The sequence below is a fragment of the Hemicordylus capensis genome, chromosome 3 (assembly GCF_027244095.1).
Source record: "Hemicordylus capensis ecotype Gifberg chromosome 3, rHemCap1.1.pri, whole genome shotgun sequence".
NCBI classification, from domain to species: domain Eukaryota; kingdom Metazoa; phylum Chordata; class Lepidosauria; order Squamata; family Cordylidae; genus Hemicordylus; species Hemicordylus capensis.
Window position 1 is genome coordinate 108,070,095 of NC_069659.1, and position 19,915 is coordinate 108,090,009.

The following is a 19,915-nucleotide window of genomic DNA, read 5'->3' on the forward strand; positions in this document are numbered from 1 at the left end:
CTGAAGGTTGCTGGACTGAAGAGGGAAGGAGTGGTTGTTATTGTTGTTGTTGTTATTATTTAGATTTCTATACCGCCCTTCCAAAAATGGCTCAGGTTGTAAAATTATCCCTTCCACATTGTCATGTGCAACGAGAGCCATTAAGTTTTTATAAAGGACATCTTGTTGATAACATTTTCAAATAGCTTAACATGAGGGATGTGCAAAACATTCTCTTTTTAAATTAATATTTTTCCTTGCTGGAGAACATCATACATTTCAAACATACAGGAACATAGGAAGTCACCTTTTACCGAGTCATCTAGCTCAATATTGTCTACACAAACTGGCATCGGCTTCTCCAAGGTTGCAGGAGATGCTTGGGAGGGAACTTTGGAACTTCTGCATGCAAGCATGCAAATACGCTTCCCAGAGTGGCCCCATCCCCTAAGGCAGTGATTCCCAAACTAGGAGCCTCCAGATGTTGCTGAACTACAATTCCCATCAGCCCCAGCTACAATTTATTGTGGTTAGGGATGATGGGAGCTATATTTCAGCAATATCTGAAGGCTCCCTCTTTGGGAACCACTGCCCTAAGTGGATGCAAGCATCTTACAGTGATCACATGTAGTCTCCCATTCAAATACAAACCAGGGCAGATTCCAATTCATGCTTGCTACTAAAAGACCAGCTCTCCTCCCACATCTGCAGGTGCTGTATATACATTTTTGATACTGTATGTTCAGGTATATAGAAAATATATTGTTTAGATATTATATAGATAGAAGAAACAAGGTTATGTATGGGAAATGTCCCTGGGAACTTTCCATGAACATCCAGCCACCTCATTACAGATGTGTGGACCTGTGAAAAGCGTGAACTTATGTATTCTGCATATACTTCACAGTTGTCATGTCTTGCACTAAAAACGTGCAAATCAATTCGAGCTCAAATTGGGGTATTCAGGTGATTCTAACTTGAATCAAATTGCCCCTAGAATAAAGGAGCTGATTCTAGTTTGAACCAGAAGCCAGTGCCAGAAAACCAATCAGTAAGGGGAAAAACCAGAACAGGACTCTAAATGGTACTCAATTGACACTGATTTGAGCTAGAATCAATTCAAGTTATTTTAGTACCATTTTGAGTCCTGTTCTGGTTTTTTCCCTTACTGGTTGGTTTTCTGGCACTGGCTTCTGATTGGCTTGAGATCTCCTTGCTTCTTGGTTGGCTTGTTATTCAAATCAAGTGTTGTCATGGGCAACTGTGCCACCATTTGCTGGGGGTGGAGGGAGCAGAGAGGCCAATGGAGGAGTTTTCAAAATACATTTAAGGGGCTGCTTGGAGGCAGAGAGAGGAGAGCCATTTTGTGCTTCAAGAGAGAAGGATTAGAGAGAGGATGCAGCAACACTGGAGAGCAGAGACTGGTGATGGTGGTCTGAGTCTGCCTGCCTGACTGGCCCATTGAGTGGGGAGAGACCAAAAGTGCTTTCTTTCTAATTTTTTGTCCTTTTAATTCGCAGTGCCAACTGCTTTTATTTCCCCCCTAATTTCTAAAAATTGTACCAGCCCCAGTGGCTTTAACAGAGAGCTGCTTGAAATTTCTTCTTCTGATTTCTTTTTCATGCTTGTAGCCAGCCTGCACTGGCTGTAGTAACTGGGGTGCTGTGCTGAATACCACCCCATCCCGGCTTTACCTGGGGTCTGCTACTTTGATTTTTCCCCCTTATTTGGATTTTTAAAAATTGATTTTCCTCTTGCTTAAAGCCCCCAGTGGCTTTAAAAACTGGGGTGCTGTGGAGATTTTTCTGTCTCTTGTAGCCCTAAGCTGCACCTCACTTCCGCTGTGTGCTTGAGTTGGACTGCATTCCCCCTAGATCCTATGTAGTTTTTGGGAAGGATTAAAAAAAATTAAAAATCACCTGCTTGCCTATTTCTTTTATGTCCCCCATTGTTTCCTATGGCCGAATCACTAGAATCAGTTTAAGTTATTTTGTCAAAACAGCCGGCAATGGCCACTGTTTTGACAAATCAATTAGAGTATTTTGCAGTTTGATTTCAGCTAGAATTTCATTGCAAAATACGATTTGTGCACATCTCTACCTTGTACTTTCATGGATTTCACACTTTCTTGTCTTGAGCCTAGGTGATCCCAAATTAATCCCTGTCAAAGTTATCAGACTAATGTCTGATTTGTTGTTTTTGCTGTTGCCAACAACCTAGCAAAGTGCTTCTTCCCACTCCTAGTAATTTGAATAGGAAATGAAGATATAAGGAACCCGGAGGAGTCCATTTACAGGATCATTTAATAATGTTGTTGTCTTTGGCTATTATCCACAAACCCTTTATGAAAATGATCTGAATTTTAAGTAGATAAGTAACATTGCGGGAGGAGGCAATGGTAAACTCCTCCTGTATTCTTCCAAAAGAAAATCACAGGGCTCTGTTGGTGCCAGGAGCCGAAATCAACTTTACAGCACACTTTACCTTTTGTAACATTAACATATATGGGACAGTCAATGCAGCCCAAAATTCTGGGGTGGTAACCCTTCAATTAAGAGATTCCCTTCCAATGGAGATTTGTTTGGCTCCCTCACTTGCCATTTTCAAGAAATACCTGAAGACCTGAGTTTTTAGCAATCCAGTTTCTTTTTGTGACAAGGTTTTATTATGACATTTTGTTACTTTTACTGATGGACTAGTGTTATTGTACTGTTTTTGATTATTCTTTCCTTGTGTTTCTACTTGTTCTCTTGTTCTGTAAAGTCACTTTGAGTTTTATCAAGGTAGGATAAAAATGTATGATATAAATAAATAAGCTCACATCCAGACAAATATGTGCTGATGCTGTTAATGCTTCACTGGCACTATTGGAGAGGCACTATGGGTAATTTTCATTGATATCACCTCTGAAGCCCACTAAGTATCCCCAAAATATGTTCCTGAAGGCTGTGTGATCCTCAGGAACATATTTATGGGAAGAACAGTTGACTTTAGAGGGACGGGGAGAATCATCAAAATCACTGGTTCCCCATTGCGCCAGCGCAGTGCTTGGGTATCAGTGCTGCATTAGTCTGCATGTTTCACTTGCCATTGAAACACTTTGCTACCACAAGCATTAAAAAAGAATGCCCACAGCTGTGCTGATATCTGGGCCTTGGAGCTATATAAATGGCTCTTTGGATGGTGCATTTCTCATCTAGCTCTCCAGCATCGCCCTGGCAGTGCAAGGCAATTGTCTTTATGTGGCAGTTACTAGCTATCTGGTGGAAAACAAGAACTATTATAATCAATGGAAGCTACAGAGATATTCCTGGCATCATGCAGCAACCATGTACTGAAACTATGACCTTTAAGTACAATCCTATGAGCTCCTGCACAAGCACATAGCTACCTTATAGATTCAGGCTGCAAATCTATTTAATCTATATATTTAATTATCTAAGACGTACCAGTGGCTAATCCCATGTGTGGCAGCTCTTGCGAGAGTTTGGAGAGCTGCTGGATAGCCAAGGGATGGGTGGGAGGGAAGAAAATGGCAGTTGTAACCGGGTCTTAGGCAGGTACCAGGCAAGTGGGTGGCCATGAACAAGTGGCAAGTGGGTGGCCATGACAGGGTGGTAGGCAGGCTGTAGGTGAGCAGCCAAATGGCCACAACTGGCATCTGGCTGGCCGGTGGGCTGCCAGAAAATGGGAGTGATGGTGGCAGGGCAGGCGGTGCAAAATAAAAAGATGGAGGTGGCAGATGGGTAAGAGGAGAAAGGTGGCAGCTGCGAGTGGGAGAATGGGGAAGAAGATTATGATGGCAGGTTAAAAAGTGGGGGCAGATGGGGGGAGAAAGTGGTGGTGGCAAATAGGGGCACAGATGCTCTGTGCCAGATCAGCTAGTTCCCTATACTTTTGATCAAATTGTTTATTAAAAGATTTATCTATATAGCTCTGAAATGTTCAGAATGCAATCCTAAGCATGGAGACTCTTACATCTGGTTAACCTGTGACAAAAAAGAAATCTGTGTATCAGTGTCTGGAGGCATCTTAAAGTGGTAGGGGATTTTTCATGTCACAACATGAGTGGGTCTGGGCAGCAATAAATACTTGTCAAAAATGAACAGTATGGAAATGGTTATAGATTTTTGTTTGATAAAAGCAGAGGGTTTCCATGTAATATTGTATATACAGAAAATATTTCAAGGAACATACACAATGTTTTCAATCAGGATATTGCCTAGGGAGACAGCATAACATGCTATTGATTGTGCTCTGACTCTTATAATCGTGACTGATGTACACATTACAACAGGTTATTCTGCACAGATACTAACACCTATTGTAGGCATTCAGTGGGAATTTGTACCAAAAGGAAATATCAGATCTACAGCATAGTTGTTTATTTCTTCCATTATATCCCCCCATGGATCTCAGGGTGACATACATGGAGGCTATCCCATTTTATGCTCACAAGAAACCTGTGATGTGGGTTAGGCTGAGAGATGTGATAGGCTCAAGGTCACCTAGTACGCTTTGTATGAGCAGATACTAAATCAAATCTCCCTGGTGGAAGTCCAACTCTACTGCACCACACTGGCTCACACAGCAAGTATCACTGCCAAGCCTTGAGAATTAAAAAATGTTTTCTGTACTTTTCTTCTTGGAACAAATGAATACAATAATCTGAACAATAAAGAATGTATGAGCACAAAAGATTTCAGTTTCCTTTCAAATGATTTCAAAATGTAACAGAAACTGGAACAGCCTAAGTTATTTTGTGACTTCATTACTTAAGAGGAACAAAGTGGATTGTGTGTGTTTGAATCTAGCCTTCCAAATTAAAACACAGAAACATTTGTGTGTCCAACTTTGTCTTGCCATTGGGCCTAAGAATGTACAGCTGAAGGTACAGGAGGCCTTTGATTATCACACTATGTCCGGTACTGATGTATTTGACTCCACAAAAGGTAAAAATTGTGTACGTGTTTAGGTACATGTGTTTAACTTAACAGAAACTCAGAGTCTTGTAATGATTAAGTGATGTCTTATAGTTAGGAGACAGACGTCTGTGATTCATGCTGATAAGGTATAACCTGTTTAATTATTGTTGTGTGGCCAATGTTTGTGTAAACTGTGTAAACTGTATGCTAAAAGGTATAAAAACTTATGGAAACTGTAACTCAGGGTCTCAGCTTGGTGAGAACCAGTTGGCACCTTCTGTCTGCAGCAGAGCTAAATAATAAAGCCTTGGAAATGTTTCTCCTGTGTCTGGTTACTCTTATAAAAAGAGCCCTGACAAGAACCCAGAAAGGTGCATTTAGGCACATCAGTACTAGCACCACAAATACTGAAACTGTGATAATTGAAACCTTGTGCCTATGGGAATGACGGAGTTAGGTTGCTCAGTACATGAAAAAGTACTAAAAATCACATGCACCCCACAAAAGGGAACAAAACAGAAATAAGAAAGGCGTACAGCACTATATCTTGGGCACTCCAGTGCTCCATATCCTCCAGTAATGATTTCCCCAAAAAAAGCCTCCCAATTCCACACAAACATGCCCCAGCATGGCTCCACATGGCCTCCAGAAGTGCCTCCAAGCCAGAAATGTCACCAGAAATTCCACCAGAAGTTTGAAATGCACATACAGGAAATGCAAATGGCTGACATTCACCCCTGTGAGAAGTGAAACTGGGTATAGATTGCTGAACTGCCAATATCTGAAACCGCAGATGGAGAAACCACAATAATCAGCTTTTCCACTGCAGTAAGTGCTGGCTTTACTCTGTCCAGCTTTTCCAACCCCAATGACTCTAGATAAAGCTAGCAAATAAATAGAGAAGTTTCAATTAATAAAATGAAGAAAATGTTGAAAGGCTGTTGGTTGCATGCAAAAATACACTGCTGGACATCCAGACTAACTAAGAATAGGTGCTATGTTATAAGCACTGGTGTTGCTGATGATTTCAATTAGCAAAGCAATCACTTGGTGGGGAAAATTTGCACAACTCCCCCTCCCCACAGAAACACTCTGTGCCCCTTGAAAATATTTCCAAAATTGTCCAGCCCTGAGGCACGTATTTTTAGGAGGCAGATAAGGCTTCCGGGGGAAGGTAACATTCAGCACCTGTGCAAGCACCAGTGCTGTTTTGGTTTGGAACTCAGTAGCAACATTGGTGCTTCTCATTTTTTTAGTCTGTATATAACCCGGCATATACAGGGTGTTACTTTAGCTGCAGTGGGACATCTGTGCACAGGTGGAGTTATTCACATGTTATGTTGAACCAAGGTTCAGCAGTACACTTCCTGTCTGTGCCATGCATTTTAGAAACCTGAACCCAGCTTCACTTAAAATAAGTGCAGATACAGTCATTCACACAAACACATGTACCTGGGGTATAACGTAATGTCCTAACAGGGCTTTTGTTACGCTGGAATTCAGGAGGAATAGAAGAGAGGGCAGATTGAGCCATGGAACAATCAAAGACTGAAACTGAAGGAATCTGCTCATTCTAAACTAAAAGGGTTGTGTGAGTGTGTTGCTCCCTGGTAGAAGCTTTCCTGAAGAGTGGTGCTTGGTATTTTCTTTGCCTCTACATTCACTTTCATGGGCAATTGAATTTTAAAATGGGCATGGCAAGCAGAATGATCCTAATTTACAGTACTTGTGTAAAGCAGCGGAAGTTGTTCTGTAGTCAGATGCTACAAGGAGTAGCTGAGAGGAGTGCAGGCCTAAAGGTCAAGCACTGAAGTCCTTAGAATGCTTTACACTAGCAATGAGCAGAAAGGAAAATATGAATGGTCAGTAAAAGAGATTTTTCTGCTAACCTAGGTCCAAAAAGGTACTTGGTGAGGAAAGAACTGAACTTCGCTGATAAAAGCTGCAGTGTCAGGGAGGGGTGAAGACACACATCATATCATCAAAGTCTCTGCCAACTCCCAATTCATTCAGTAGCCTTTATCAAAATATCACCAGTGGTGAAAAGCAAAGATGCAAGCAGTGTATCTCTCACCATGGTGCCCTCAAGGGTATGAGGGCAACAAAGGAAAGACATCAATAGCATATGGCCTGCAGACCGGACCTTTGGCACAGTATGCAAAACAAATACAAGATGAAGCGGGGCACTGAGTGCATACATCAGAAAGGCAAATCTGGCATTTGGAGATTGCTTATTGAAGAAGACATGTGAGTTGCAAAAATACACATTAAATACAGATCAGGGGAAGGAAAAATGTTATCTGACGTACAGTATGGTATATTTCAAATGCAAAATTGAAAATAATTTCACAGTGGGTTTTGATATGCAATCAAGTGCTAGAATCGTATAAATAAATGAAGTTTCAAGAGTTCTGGAATTTTGTACTAAAATATGTCAACAGAATTTTTGAAGGCAGATTCAATGAGCTATCATGGGAGAAACTGGCTGGCAGAAAAGTTCTATGAAATAAAAAGAAAAGAAAAGAAAAAGAAAAATAAGACTAAATAAATCTGAAGGCAGAGAGAAAGGTGGTCATGATCTGGAGAGGCAAAAAAAGAGAGAGGCTAGTAAGCAGGAGAAACACAGAAGAGACCAGTTCTCAGCTGTTGGTTAAAGCCCCAAGGTATGTTTTTGCCTATAACAATACCCTTCAAACATGGGATTATACTTTTGCTTTTGGCATATCTGCCACCACACTTTTGCTGGAGATTTGCCCCTCACAACTGTGAGCTCTCTCGCTCTCTCTCTCTTTTCTGTGTCACCTAGCCCTTTTACATGTGCTTTTGCTTTTACATTGGCTACCCATATCAGCCATAGGACTCCACACCCCACGCTGTCTGGGTGAACCCCAATGAGTTTGCTTTGTGTTTTTGCTCTCTGGAAAGAAAGATTTACCACAGTTAGGTAGATAGAAAAAAATGCCTTTTTCTTCTGTTTTCCTTTCATCCCAAAACCTATATCCTAACATAGCAACTTGATAAACTACCTAAAGGTAAAGTGTGCCATCAAGCTGGTGTTGATTCCTGGTGACCACAGAGCACTGTGGTTGTCTTTGGTAGAATACAGGAGGGGTTTACCATTGCCATCTCCCTCACAGTATGAGATGATAACTTTCAGCATCTTCCTATATCGCTGCTGCCCGATATAGGTGTTTGGGGAACATACCAGCGGGGATTTGAACTGGCAACATCTGGCTTGTTAGTCAAGTCATTTCCCCATTGCGCCATTAGATGGCTCGGTAATGTGCCTAACCAATCACGTTTTTCATTTCCTGTACCCTTATTACCCCTTAATAATGTAACTCTTTATTTTCAAAGTCATACCTCCATCTTCCTTCTTTCCCCATCCAGTGCATCCACGTTGTGGCTACCTGTACCACACAGCAATTTATTGCTTTTCATGGGTCCACACCATTTGATGCTAATTTCCCCCAAATCATATGTTTTGACTATGAGCCATATGTTTTGACAATATAGTCATATAGTCGTATGTTTTGAGCCAAAACATAGACACGGAGGGTGGTAGCTGACATGCCTCCCACAGACTTTCCTGGGTTAATCCTCTTCTACCCAGGAATCTCTGGTCATGATAACAGCTGAAACAACTGCAATAAAAACAGCCACAGCTTTATTTGGAATGGCATAAGGCAAGGAATCAGATTCGGACAGTCAGCTTGTTATCACTGGCAGGGGAGAAAGGGGAGAAGGCAATATTAATGACAGGTGTCCTCGGCTGATCATATGATCTTTGCCACCAACCTTGGGGCTATGACTGACACAACAGCCATGGAGATGGGTTGGCCCATAAGGGACCCTTAACAGGAGCCCTTGCCTGCAACCTCTTAACAATGGATCCTGACCGACCCTAACACAACCTTTCTATGATTCAAGCAGGTAGCATGGAAACATCAATACAGTTGTGAAGATCAATTGTTATTAGGAAAGCAAAAAGCCTTGCAACTAGTCAGGAACCTGGGTAACATTCTTTTCCAATCTTGTTAATTGGGGGCCAAAACCAAGTCCATAGTAAAAAGACATTACAAGGAGATGTAAGATGTAGGCAGGTAGGCTGGCAGGCAAGCACTGGCCAGAATCTGGATGGGCCTGGAAATCTAAAGGCCAGGAGCAGACAAGAAACACCAAGTTCCAATGAGCCAGCTGGCAAGGTTATATGGCAAACAGTAGGCGTTGTCTCATCTCTGTAATTCAAAAACGTGTCTGTGAGTCTGGCCTCTATTGAAAAGCTTTTGCACCCTTCTAGGTGCCTTTCCTTTCCTTCTTGAGTAGGAAAGAATTGAGACCTATGTTCTGAGGGCACCAGGCATTTGAGAGCACTGTCCTCCTCAGGGGGAAAAGCATGATGCCCAAGGCCTTCTCTTTTGCCATGTTAGAGAAGAATGTGCTTAACCACTAAGGAAGGCAGAGAGGGAATAGCAACCTGCCAGGAACCTCCCTGTTCTTCATCACTCATGCATAGGTGTCCTCCAGTCTTGGTCCAAAGAGGAATGGACCCAAATCAAATCAAACTAGCTTTATTGCAAACTTAGACCAGCATAAAAACAAGACAAGTTATATGTCATAACAGCATAAAAGCAAATAGGAAACTATAACACTGTAGAATTATAAAATCTGCAACTGCAGGGTATAAGCCCTAAGACGTAATAAAGCTATAAAAATGGCAGTGTCATTAAAATCTAATCTAACCAGTTACAAAGCTGTGATAGTTCATTATAGTTATTGAAGTATGGTTGTACAGATTATATACTAAAATCTGATTATAAAAAAGACTGTGTTAAAATGATAAAACCACGAAATATGAAATTGAACTTTTATACAGTTAGAGTGCTGGACTAGGACTGGGGAGACCCGAATTCAAATCCCCATTCAGCCATGATACTAGCTGGGTGACTCTGGGCCAGTCACTTCTCTCTCAGCCTAACCTACTTCACAGGGTTGTTGTGAAGAGAAACTTAAGTATGTAGTACACCGCTCTGGGCTCCTTGGAGGAGGAGCGGGATATAAAATGTAATAATAATAATAAATAAGATAAATATGAGAACTGAATAACTGGGTACAATTATGGTTAAACGAATTATAATGAACGCGGATGAGGAATTGACCCATTCTCACAGGGAGGAGTGATGGTGGACTGTGAGATGTCTGGAAACAGTGAGAGCTGTCCTTTTGGTTTCCTTCCTTCCTTATGAGAAGCAGCGAGGAGAGAGGGGGAGAAAGGGAGCAGCAAGTAACTGACAAAGTCATCTCTACAATAACTCAAACATTCTAGGCAAAGTGTCAATTAGGGATGTGCAGAATGTTTCGAGAGTGAAAAGTTTTAACTCAAAATGGATCATTTCGAGTGCTTCAGGCTTAAAACAGAACACCCTATAAATAAAGTCCATGTTTCAAGGTCAGAGCAGAACAATCCCATTTCGATTGAAATGTATCGAGGTTTCAGGCGCCATTTTGGAGGCCTGTTTTTGCCCTGCTGATTGGTTTTCTGGCACTGGCTTCTAATCCCCTTGCTTCTTGTACTTGTATGGCTTGTTATAACACAAAATACGTGCTGTCATGGGCAACTGTGCTCCCATTGGCTGGGTAAGGGAGGAAGAGGGACACAAAATGAGGGAACTTCAAAATGTATCAAAAGGGACTGGGAGGCAGAGAGAGTATCTTGCAGAGGATACATCAGGAGAGGAGGAAGGTAGGTTTGATTTTGTGGCTTTCTTTTCTCAGCACTGAATATAATATGCCGTGCTATTTCTGCTATAACTATTTGGTTTTGCTGGATCTCGAGTTGACAAAGGCAGAACCTGGGTGCCTGCCTTCCTTGAGTTGTGGTTTGTTTTGCTTGTGAGATAGTGTTGTGGTGCAAAATGGACAGCAGCAGCTGTGTGTGTGTTTAATATTTCTTGGTGATTACTGTGACGAACTCCTTGTCTGGCAGTGAGACTAACTTGTGCTTTGCTCACTGCTCTGGTCTGCTTTAGCATCTGCATTGTAAGATGTACTCAGTGAAAATTAAAAATGTGTACAAAACTGGCTTGGCCTGTTTGGTTCAAATTCAAACCAGCTTCGGACCAGCTTCATCCCCCTTGTTCCAGTTCAGTTCAAATTTGAACCGGTTCTAAAAGGTTCTATATAGGATATAATGAGAACTTGAACTGACCGATAATTCCCTGTGTGGAGCACCTGGGGACACAAAACTAAGGACACAAAACCCAGGGGTGCCTACCACCCACCAAATCCCAAAGGAATCCGACACTCCTGTGATAATTAATGAATTTTTGAGTATGTTTTCAGTTTTTGCATTTCTCCCGTAGGGAATATGAGGTTTTGATGATGCCCCATTCTCCCCCTTTGGGGAGGTGCCTGGGCATCCCAAACTGGGTCTGGGGCATGGCAGGTTGTGCCAGAACTCCCCCAGGCAGCCCGAAGTCAGTGGGGCTTACAAGGAATTTTTTAGTTCTCGCCTCTCTTAACAGTCTATTTATAATTATTTTACACAGTCAGACAGGTGTTATTGACTGGTTTGTTTTATCCAGACATTGAGTCCTTCCCAAGGACCTGGGATACCAGAATTTTATTGTCAATATTGTTGCTGTTGTTATAGATATCGTCGCAGAATATAGGCTGTTCCCTGTAAAGCTGCTTTTTGTAATTGGCTGATGGTGATTTCTGTGGCCCCTATGGTGTTGAGGTGCTCTTCAAGGTCTTTTGGAACTGCACCCAGGGCGCCAATTACCACTGGGATTATTTTGCTCTTTTTTTGCCACAGCCTTTCAATTTCAATTTGTAGATCTTTGTATTTGGTGATTTTTTCTATTTCTTTTTCTTCTATTCTGCTATCCCCTGGTATTGCTATGTCGATTATTTTGACTTGTTTTTCTTTCTTCTCGACTACAGTGATATCTGGTGTATTGTGTGGCAGACGTTTGTCTGTCTGTAGTCGAAAGTCCCATAATATTTTTACATCATCATTTTCTTCAACTTTTTCAATTTTATGGTCCCACCAATTTTTGGCTACAGGTAGCTTGTATTTTTTGCAGATGTTCCAGTGTATCATCCCTGCTACTTTGTCATGCCTTTGTTTGTAGTCAGTCTGTGCGATCTTCTTACAACAGCTGATTAGGTGGTCCACGGTTTCATCTGCTTCTTTACAAAGGCGGCACTTGCTGTTTGTTGTTGATTTTTTAACTTTTGCTCTTATTGCATTTGTTCTTAGTGCCTGTTCTTGTGCAGCCAGTATTAAACCCTCTGTTTCTTTCTTCAAGTTGCCATTCTTAAGCCATTGCCAGGTCTTGGTCATGTCTGATTTTCCACTTATATTGTGCAAATATTGACCATGCAGGGGCTTATTTTTCCATTTTTTTGCTCAGTTCTCTCCTTCTCCTTCTCCTTCTCCTTCTCCTTCTCCTTCTTCTTAATTGAATGCATATACCACCTAGTATAAAAATCTCTAGGCAGTTTACAGAATTAAAACATACAATATAACACATTTAAAATTCATAAAAAATTAAAAATTATAAATAAAAGAACATTAAAAATACATTAAAATTTTAAAATATAATCTCAGTTGAAGGCCTGGGAAAAGAGGTGTGTCTTCAGGGTCCTCCCAAAGCAAACAGAGAAGGAGATGCTCTTATTTCAGCAGGGAGCATGTTCCAAAGCCCTGGGGCAGCCACAGAAAAGGCCTGCTGCCGAGTTGCCACCAAACGAGTTTGCGGCACCCGTAGTTGGACCTCTCCAGATGATCTTAATAGGCGACAGGGTTTACGACAGAGAAGGCGCTCTCTTAAATTCTCTGGACCTAAGCTGTTAAGGGCCTTATAGGTAATAACTAGCACTTTGTATTTTGTTCAGAAAACTATCGGCAGCCAGTGGAGTTCTTTTAGAATTTTTGTTATATGGTCTCTTCAGGTAAACCCAGAGACCAGTTTGGCTGCCACATTCTGTACCAATTGTAGTTTCTGAATTACGTACAAAGGCAGCCCCACATAGAGTGCATCACAGTAGTCAAGCCTAGAGGTTACCAGCATATGTACTACTGTTATAAGGTCACTTGTCTCCAAGAATGGACATATCTGGTGTATCAGCCGAAGCTGATAAAAAGCACTCCTGGCCACAGCCTCAACCTGAGAGACCAGGGAGAGTTGGGGTTCCAGGAGCACTCCCAGACTATGAACCTGATCTTTTAGGGGGGTGTAACCCCATCCAGAATAGGCAGATCTAAGCCATTTCTTGGATCCCAACTCCCTACATATAGTACCTTCGTCTTGCTTGGATTTAACTTCAGACTGTTATTCCTCATCCAGCCCAATATCACCTCCAGGCAGACACTTAGGCGGGGTCATGACATTTCCTAATGAAGTTGGTATGGAAAAATAGATCTGGGTTTCATCAGCATATAGATAGCATCCCAGACCAAACTTCCTGATGATCTCTTAGTGGCTTCATGTAGATGTTAAAAAGCATTTGAGACAGTATGGAGCCTTGTGAAACCCCACACTTCAGCTATTGCTCTTCAGAGTGATAGTCTCCAAGCGACACCATCTGGAAAATGCCAGAGAGGTAGGAGCGGAACCACTGTAAAACAGTGCCAACCAATCCCACCTCCCTCAAGCGACCCAGCAGGATACTATGGTCAATGGTACTGAAAGCTGCTGAGAGATCCAAAAGGATCAGCAGAGTCACACTTCCTCTTTCGATTGCTAATTGGAGATCATCCATCAGGCCGACCAAGGCAGTTTCAACCCCACAGCCCACCCGAAAGCCAGTCTGGAAAGGATCTAAATAATCTGTGTCATCCAAAACTGCCTGGAGCTGAGAAGCAACCACTCGTTCAAACACCTTACCCACCAAGGAAGATTAGAGACAGGTCTGTAATTAACTAACTCCGAGGGATCAAGTACAGGTTTCTTCAAATAAGGTCTAATAATAGCCTCCTTGAGACAAGGAGGAATCCTGCCCCCCCTCAGAGAAGCATTTATGATATTTACCAGACCCTCTCTGATAATATGACTATAATATACTACATAAGGATATTTTATTGTTTTAATTTTATTATCACTATGTTTCTGAGTCTTCTAATTTTTTTAAATTAATTTTAATTTTAACCTGTTCTAATTATATATACTCTATTTATTGTTGTATAATATTTTGTTTTGGCTTGTGGCTGTAACATTAAAGAACCCCCTGTGACTATCAGATGAAATAAGCCAAGTTGGGCAAGGGTCAAGAAAGCAAGTGGTAGGGTGTAAAGTCCAAAGTAGTTTGTTCACATCATCAGAAGTAACAAACTGAAAATGATCCAGTTCAGTCCTACAAGAGGAGTTGCTGGGCACCTCTATGATAGACTCTGCAGTAACCATGAAATAAATAGTATTTGAAACTCCCTTCTTTGGGAGCCCCCACCTTTGCCCTCCACCCTGGCCAATAGGGTGCCATTTCTCAAGGACTGGCACCACTCTAGAGCCTACCAGAGAGCCAGACTCATCTGACCAATCAGGAAAGCTTGAGTTCATCAAAGGAAAATCAAGCAAAACAAGTGACACAAAATGGAGCATAGGACCTAAAATGGCCTCTAGAACATTCAAACTGGCTCAAACAGGTTCAAATTCAAACTGGCTTTAAAAGGTTCTAAATAGGTGATAATGGGGATTCAAACAAGCCATTTTTTCCCTATGTGGAGTAGCTAGGGGCACAAAACTGGGGTGGGTGGTAGGCACCCAGGGGTGCCTACCACCCACTAAACGTCAAAGCAATCAGACATGCTCGTGATTATTAATGATTTTCTGAAGATTTTTTTCAATTTTGTCATTTCTCCCACACAGAATAATGCGGATTTGAGGATGCCCCATTCCCCACCTTGGGGGCATGGCAGGTGTGGCCTCAACTCCCCCCCTCCCCCAAGCAGCTCCAAGTTTGTAGGGTTTATTGTTTGTTTTTTTAATTTAAAAAAGATTTTTTCCTTTCATTGCAATGCATAGGGGTCTCTCCATTCATAAGTAGAACTATGTGTGACCTTAATTGCTGTGAACTCTGAGTTCACTCTCACGGTTCTCCTTATATCAATGGGGCCAGTGGCCCTATCCACCCCCTATCCAGTTACTTCCAGTGACTGTTGCTGATTTTTATCTTGTGTTTCATTTTCATTTTAGGTTGTGAGCCCTTTATTTATTAGTTCTCTGTGTAAACCACCCTGAGCCATTTTTGGAAGGGCGGTATAGAAATTGAATAAATAAATTGGAAAAAAAATAAACAAAGCTAGGCTGGTCCTTGGGATTTGCAGTCTTCCCAAGATTATCATCATCTGATGTAGTAGCAGCTGGTGATCACTGGAGAATGGGACAGGGGAGAACCCAGGCAGCAAGGCAGGAGCCTCCCCTCTCCTGTGCTCCTCCATACCAGTGGGCTTGGGTATTTACCCCAAACTGCCTGCATGGAGGAAAACAGAAGCGGGGGAGGGGAGCAGAAAAGAGGGAAAAGGCAGAAAACAGAAATGTTGTGTTGGTGACAGGAGAGGCAGAAAGTTAAAAAGTCAGGGCAAAAAGCAGGGAGAAAATCAGGAAGCAGAAAAGGAAGGGCAAAAAGCAAAAGGCAGAAAAAGGAGGGAGAGAGCAGAGATTGCATCCAAACAGACAAGAATCCTCCAGAGCAGGGAGCTTCATGCAGCCCCTCTTCCCCTGATCGTAACATCCTTTTTTGCTCTTACTGGCTGGAATAGCTGCTACTCAAGCTGCTCCAGCCAGTGCCAGGAGTCCTAGGGGGTTCCTCCTGGCACTGCCCAAGGAAGAACTAAAATAATGGGTTAAAAATTAACTCACACACTTGATTTGGTCTTTTGTTCAGATCAGGGTGGTGTTCCATGGGTGGGGGATCCAGTAGTCTCCCCATTGTCATGGACGGACCACTACCTGGTTAAGGTTGGTTTCACAGCCACAACCCAGCCTGGCAGGGATGGAGGATCTATTAAGATGGTCTGCCCGAGAAGACTGTTGGACCCATTAGGATTCCAAAAAGCCTTGGAGGGTTTTGATGTTGGTCCTGTCAGCAACTCTGTTGATGCCCTGGTGGGAACCTGGAATAGGGAACTCACCAGGGCAGTAGTCCCTTCCAATCTGCTTTGAAATCTGCCCCTTATTATACAGAGGTGTTACGGGGTCTGAAGCAGCAAAGTAGGCAACTCGAGCGCAAGTGGAGGAGAACTCGGCTTGAATGTGACAGGACATGGCATAGAGCCCATTTGAAGGTTTATGCGGAGGCGGTGCATGCGGCAAAAAAACAATTCTGGTCTGCGCGCATTGCTTCTGCGGGTTCGCGTCCAGCAGAGCTGTCCCAGGTTGTGAGGAGATTGATTCAGGCTCCTTGCAATTCAAACCAATCCCTGGGGACTTTGTTCTGCTGTGATGCTTTCAATGGGTTCTTTGTGGACAAAATCTCCTGTATTCAGGCCGACTTGGACTCCACTGTTTCTGCAGAGTCTATTAAGGTGGTGTCGAGCAATCCCTCTTGCAGTATTAGATTGGATCAGTTTCAATCTGTGATGCCTGATGACGTGGACAAGCTGCTTGGGGCGGAGCGGCCTACCACTTGTTCTCTGGATACTTGCCCGACTTGGCTGCTTTTATCTAGCAGGGAGATTGTTGGGGATGGCTTAGTTAATATCATTAACTCATTGCTGAGGGAGGGTAGGGTGCCTCCTTTCTTTGAAGGAGGCAATTATTAGACCACTTCTTAAGAAGCCTTCCCTAGATCCCTCAGTGATGGACAGTTATAGGCCGGTCTCCAATCTCCCATGGTTGGGTAAGGTGATTGAGAGAGTGGTGGCTAACCAGCTCCAGGCGGTTGTGGAGGAAACTGATTATCTACACCCATTTCAAACTGGCTTTAGAGCAGGCTATGAGGTTGAGTCTGCCTTGGTCAGCCTGATGGATGACCTTTACCGGGGAATTGACAGAGGGAGTGTGACTCTGTTGGTTCTTTTGGATCTCTCGGCAGCGTTTGATACCATCGACCATGGTATCCTTCTGGATCGCCTGGGAGAATTGGGGATAGGAGGCACTGCTTTGCAGTGGTTCGGCTCCTATCTCTCAGGCTGATTCCAGATGGTGGAGCTTGGTGACAGTTCCTCTTTAAAACGGGAGCTATTATATGGAGTCCCTCAGGGCTCCATTCTGTCACCAAAGCTTTTTAATATTTACATGAAACCGCTGGGTGAGATCATCAGGAGATTTGGTGCAAGGTGTTATCAGTATGCTGATGACACACAAATCTATTTCTCCTTATCATCACCATCTTCATCATCAGGAAATGGCATTCACTCCCTAAATGCCTGCCTACGGGCAGTAATGGGCTAGATGAGGGATAACAAATTGAAGCTGAAATTACAGGCAGGGGAGGAGAGGCTGCAGAAGGCTCCCTGATCTGGAGGTTTCCCTGGCTTCTTGTGAGTTTGAACCTTTACCAGCTTGTTTGTTGCTGTTGGGGAGGGGTGCAGTCCCTCATGCCCTTACTCTCCATCCACCACTGATCTGATAAGCAACAATGGAGAAGTGGGAGGCAGAAGAAAATACTTTCCTTAGTCACTCCTTGGCTAAGGACAGTTAAGGAGAGAGTAGAGAGTGGCAGGAGGAGGTGGAGATTTTTTCTGAGCCACCTTCATTTTACTAGCTAATTATCCAAGATCTTTCTGGGTGGTTGTTGGTTTTTTGCTTTTGTTTTTTAAACTCAGTTTCTCAGCTAACCCTTTACAACTTCTCAGCAGTTTGCCCATCAAAAAGAAATATTTCCCCCTTTCATTGCAGAAAAAGAGAGCGTGTTATTTGTATCCCTCTTTTCCTCTTTCTTTGTAAATATTTTTAGCTCACAATTCTAAACATATTTATTAGATTTAGGTTTTCTGGAAGTCAACTGGAGTTCCTTCTTTTTAAGACGATACTGATTGGAGACATGGGCCTGGTTGGCACACCTTCTTAGCCAAGGATTACAATTCCACAGTAGAACTGGGTGATGATGACACTTTTTCCTATTGCCTGTAAAGTGTTTGTTGAGCCCATATATTCTACCGAGATGCTTTTGCATATGATTTTGATTCATGTGATCCTTTCCCTTCATTGAAGTAAGTTAATGATCATGTGAATGAAGCCTATGTGAACCTGGGCATATGTGTGGCAGGTTTAGATCACACAATGTCTTATATGTATAGTGGGGAGAAACACATCTTACTCTCTCCACCATGGAGGGTTGTATATTAACCAGTCCAGTGGCAACCAAGGTAATGAGCGTGATCCACTGGACCAGTTAATATACAACCTTGCAGGACAACAGAGATGGTGCCAGTGTGTGTCCCATCGTCTGGAGGTTGGTGTGGGGAGACAGAGGATTTTCAGGGGGTCCTGAGAACAGTGCAGAAGATAGGATCCTAGGGTAACTTAGAGATGCATAGGACCATGAGACATCTGGCATCGGTAGAGTGGGGGGATGGATCCCACTCCTTGTTCGTCCATTAGGAGACCCAGGCTGTGGCTGAGAGGGGAGAAAGTGGATGTCAGGGTTGCTTTCCAGTGAAACACAGCTTGACACTTGATAATAGGGGAAGGTTACTAGCCATATGCTCCCTGGGATGGTCACGTTCCCTGTAGGGATTCCAGAGTCCAGCAGTGAAGGAAAGAAGAGGGGCTTATGTGCGAAAACTTGTTTCACCCCAGGCCATAGAACTGGAAACATTTCTGTGACTAAAATATCGATAAAGCAACATTGTACAATGGATGGCTTCTCCATTTGGAATAATTATTCAGGTGTGGGACTTTTGATATGGAATTGCACCCCTGCAGTGACAAAGAAGTCACCATGATTGTAGTTATGGATACGTTGCATGGTGTTCACTACTGGTTTTTAAAATATGTGTAGCTAGAATGAGAGTATATCATTCCATTATGATAAATCTTAGGGAAAGAACAACACACGAAACCGCCTTGGGATTGTTTTAATGAAAGGCGGTATATAAATTTAACATCAAAATAAATACATAAATAACCCATTATTTTGAAAGGGGGGAAAGGGAATATAGTTGCTCCTTTGAAATAAACCAGAGAAAAGCAGTTTTCTCTCTTAATTTCTTTCATCTGTGTGAGGAATGAGTTTTGTTCTGGGCGGCAGTATCAAGGCAGTGTGTGCACATGTGCATTCAGAGTAGGACCTTTCTGATTTAACCTGAGTGGGATCTAAAATTTATTTAGTGGTCATAAACAAACTTGTGAGTGTGTGCACACCTTAGAAGGAACACTGGAGAAGAGTAAAGTATATGTATCAACATGGCAAATATAACTCCAAAATATCTTTGTTGTGATAAGTTTACATTTCTGAACAATAATCAAAGATTTTGGTCCATTTTGCCACTTAAGTTTGAAATACAGTATGATAATACTAATATGTACCATATGGGTTGTGATTAAAATGATTGTCAGTGTTCTTTGATGTTGTGTGCTTGAAAGCTACATTTTACTGTGTTGAACTTCTTAAATATGTTCCTTAGTAATGAATAAAATAAATGATGAATACCATGAAACTAGATTATAGCTGTCGCACATTGTGCTTATCTATAAAAGGATGCATTTTCTTCCTCTTTCTCTCTCTGTCTTAATCCCTTCTTAATCAAGGAAAGGACTACATAAATATGTCAGAGTTCTTTTGAATATACCTTTCTTGACATTTCAAAAAAAAAAAGTTTATGATTTATGTAGATATACTCCTGTTTATCTCTCCCCTCTCTAGATTACACTCTGCATTTATGTTCCACAATTTGATGGTTTTTTATTTCTTAAGATAGAATCAGCTATGTTTGCTGCATGAGATGCAGCACTGTGAACAGTCTTCTTTTTACTTGAAGTAAAAGAACCAAAATTAAGAACCATATTAATCACACAATAAGGTCATTCACAGGAGCAGCCTACCCAGGCTTGCACAGTCCT